This window comes from Perca flavescens, unplaced genomic scaffold, assembly GCF_004354835.1.
Source record: "Perca flavescens isolate YP-PL-M2 unplaced genomic scaffold, PFLA_1.0 EPR50_1.1_unplaced_scaf_17, whole genome shotgun sequence".
In the NCBI taxonomy this organism is placed as follows: Eukaryota; Metazoa; Chordata; class Actinopteri; order Perciformes; family Percidae; genus Perca; species Perca flavescens.
In genome coordinates this window covers 116974-120668 of record NW_021166592.1, presented here as the reverse complement: position 1 = coordinate 120668, position 3695 = coordinate 116974, and positions in this window count along the sequence as shown.

The window sequence follows — 3695 nt, the reverse complement described above, 5'->3', positions numbered from 1 at the left end:
GTAATCGGTGCATGTCTACACGCATAATGTATGCAGACATTTTAGCAGAGCAGATGTGCCCTGGAATATATCTTTTACCAGGCTACATTTGCAGCACACACACTGCGTTGTCCGTAGCTCACTTTGGGCCTGCGAGGACACTCGGCTCACAGCCGGTATCAACTGACAGACTGGATAACATGGGCACCGAAATGAAAATGGCTCCAGTTCATGGCACTTCTGCGTCCTGTGTGTTTTTGGCGCATGTCATTTCCTAACCGTAACCACCGTCAAGTATATAAAGTGTTAACAAGAATTTTTTTTTATATGTAAATACCTCATGAGAGCGAATCTATGTTGGTGAGAAGGTCAGCTGTCTTCTCTTTCTTGGCCATACAAATTATCTTTGCTGAGAACACAGGGTTCCAGTTCTCAGTTAATCTCCCAGAGAACTCTGGATGTAATACTGAGAAATCCTGAGAAATCGAAGTACAGTAGAAGGAAAAGATAAAAAAGAATATGTAAGACACAAACAATGACTGACTGAGTCAAAGTAATTTTGTAAGATTCTAGCTCACCATGCCTCAAGGGTCCGTGTATGTTTTAATAGTTTGATTTTTCGTTTGAACCACAAAACAAAATAATGAGAAACCAGCTGTTTTTCGTTTGTTGTTTCAAACCAAAAACGAAAAACGACTAAACGAAATTCAAATAACGGTCCGATTTTGGTTTTTTGAAATTCCTTTTTTTATTTCACCATTTGAATATCTACATTAAAAGAAAGACAGGCTGGCAATGTGACCCGGAAGTAATAGTAAATAAAGCCTATAAAAATAAAATCCAAGCTTTTAGAACGGTCATAATATGCAGCACTAACGTTATACCACGTTAGAAGAAAAGAATCATTCAATAAATAGGCTTATATAAACCTGGACCGAAAGAAATATGTTAGCAACAGTAGTTTTTTACAGTGATTTAATATCGTGCCTATCCACGTACACATCACCAGTCACGTTTAATGAGCGCATTGTTTGGTTCAATACAGTTGGTTATAGTTAATCTAATAACTTATTGTGTGTGCAGAGTTGTTACTGTTAGCACTATATTATATAATTAAATTAATATTTAATGTGGTTTCCACCGTAATGGACCAAACTGTTCCCCCAGCAGGTGGCAGTATTTAAATGACTGACTGTAAAATGTGTCTTTGGTTTTAAATCAAGACTACTGATACAGATGTATTTATTGTTCATTTCATTTCGTTTTTGATTTTGATTTTGATTTTATTTGCAACCTAGTTATCATCATCATCATCATTCACCCCCAGCCCAGAGTTAAACCTGCATGCCCTTCTGTTTTAACCATGATTCTAACACTGCTATCAGCTTCTTAGCAGCTCAGACAACAAACTCACATCAGAAATGTCCTAATGTAGGCCATCTGGCCAAAAGAATGATTTACCAGTGTGCTATATGCTGTGTGAATCTTTCTTCTCGATACACATACAACACTCCCATTGTGTCATGCAAGTGAAGAGAATCCATACAAGTCTTAAACATTTATTCAACATATATAGCACATACATGCTTTCAAAGGCATTGCATGTACAATCTATGGCTGCAGAACATGTACTGTGAAGCCCTAAGGTAAGAACATTTTACAAGGTCCTCAAAAGAAAGTCCAAAAACATAATTACATTACTAAAAACAGGCTGTCAACGCTGAGTACATCAGCAATAACTGCAACAAAATGTTTCCAGTAACTTTTGAACAGTCCTGCTTATTGACTTGGACGAATCTTTGGCCATTCCTCTGTACAGAACAGCTTCAACTCTTGGATGTTGGTAAGTTTTCTCACATGAGCTGCTTCCTTCCTCATCCTTCCACAACATTTCAGTCATTTTAAGGTCAGAACTTTTGACTTGGCCTTTCCAAAACATTCACTTTATTCTTCTTTAAGGTAGGTGGGTAGATTTATTTTGTCACAATATAACAGGTAATATAGTATAAAGTATAAATAGAGTTTCTAACTCCCTTCTGCTACATAGCAGACAATATACATTAATATAGAAGCAATTATAAAAATGGTAAACAGAAATAAACTATAATCAGTGGAGCAATGTTGAGGATGAACTAGAGTTTAAGAGTCTTATAGCTTGGGGGAAAAAACTGCTCTGCAGTCTGGTGGTGCGGCAGTAGAAACTTCTATATCTCTTCCCAGAAGGCAGCAGGGTGAACAAGCTGTGGCTGGGTGGGTACTGTCCTTTAGTATCCTTTGGGCTCTGCATAGGCACCTCACCTCACCGACATCACTGATGCTCGGGAGATGGGTACCAATGATCTTCTGAGCAGTTTTAATCTCCCGCTGCAGAGCCCTCCAGTCCTGGGCCGTGCACATCCCATGCCAGTTTGTGATGTTTCCAGTCAGGTGATCACCACATCATCAACACATTTGCTGATGTAAGATGTCACACTGATGATGTATAATCCTCAAGGCTCTCCTGGGTGCTGACCTCATCTGTCCACACTTTGACTGTCCTTACTTATGATCAGACTTGCAGCCCTGCTTAAATGTTAACATAAAAATGTTTTAGAATGGCATAAAATTAAGAAATGAGAATGTGTCTGTACACCTAGCCTATGTGTCTTAAGCAGCAACATTTGTTTGCTTTCACTCCCTCTGTCTGCAGCTGAATATGTCATTTGGACTGTACAATATCGTAGCAATAGATGATGGAGAAGTGAACTGTGCATCACTGCATGAACTTTATCTGAAAAATGTGTGTATGTAAAAGTAAAAATACAATTCCATAAATGATATTCCATAAATATTATCAAAACTTTAGAAGGTGTTATCTGTAGTGTCGTCTTGTAGCAATACATAATGATGGCAGTTGTTAAGTAGGCTATTCTGCTTAATATTACCAATATGCCTAGTAATTGCTGACAACAACTAGCCTTTATAATCAATCTAGAATGTAAACAAAACATTTTCAAGGTACACATTTCAAAGAAGACTAGGCTACTTGAATGAATATGAGGTGCTAGAAAAACAAAATGCATCAGGCGGTATCCAATGATAGCACCACCATGGGCCCAACACTTTTCTGTAGCTTTTCCATAGACAGCTTTTCACAGATGCCTCCAAATAATGACCCCCTTGGGCTTCCGTTAATTCAAAGATTTTGCGCCAACGAATGGCTGCATCTAAAAAGCACCAAAGCAGCAGCCTGCACTTTGCCTGTAGCCTACTCCTGGAAATATGGGCTCCAGTCTGTTGCCGTACTTGGAAGTTATCGGTAAAATGTTACATAGTGGCTGTACTGATGAGGACATTAGTAACCATCTGACATTTGAGTGCGGCTTGCAAACAGGAGCGGCGGTAGCGAATATTCGTCGTTTTTGCAAAGAAAATGGCTTAAGAAGACCCCGAGTGACGGACAACAAACTGCATGCTGCTGTCTTCAATTCCATGAAACAGGTAGGCCTAAGTGCCTCTCCTACTATGAAGATTCAAGTGTGCATGTTTTGTTCAAGTTTTGTTTGCTGATGATGAAAGGAGTAGCCTAGGCTATACACTTCAGTTTTAACGTTAGTGTGTGTTACTGCTAGAGTTCGAGTTATAATCTGAGCTTCGTGGGGGTCACTAGGCCTACTACGTTACCGGTGGAGATAAATAAATAAATAAATAGGGGCTCAGATTGTGACGACACAATT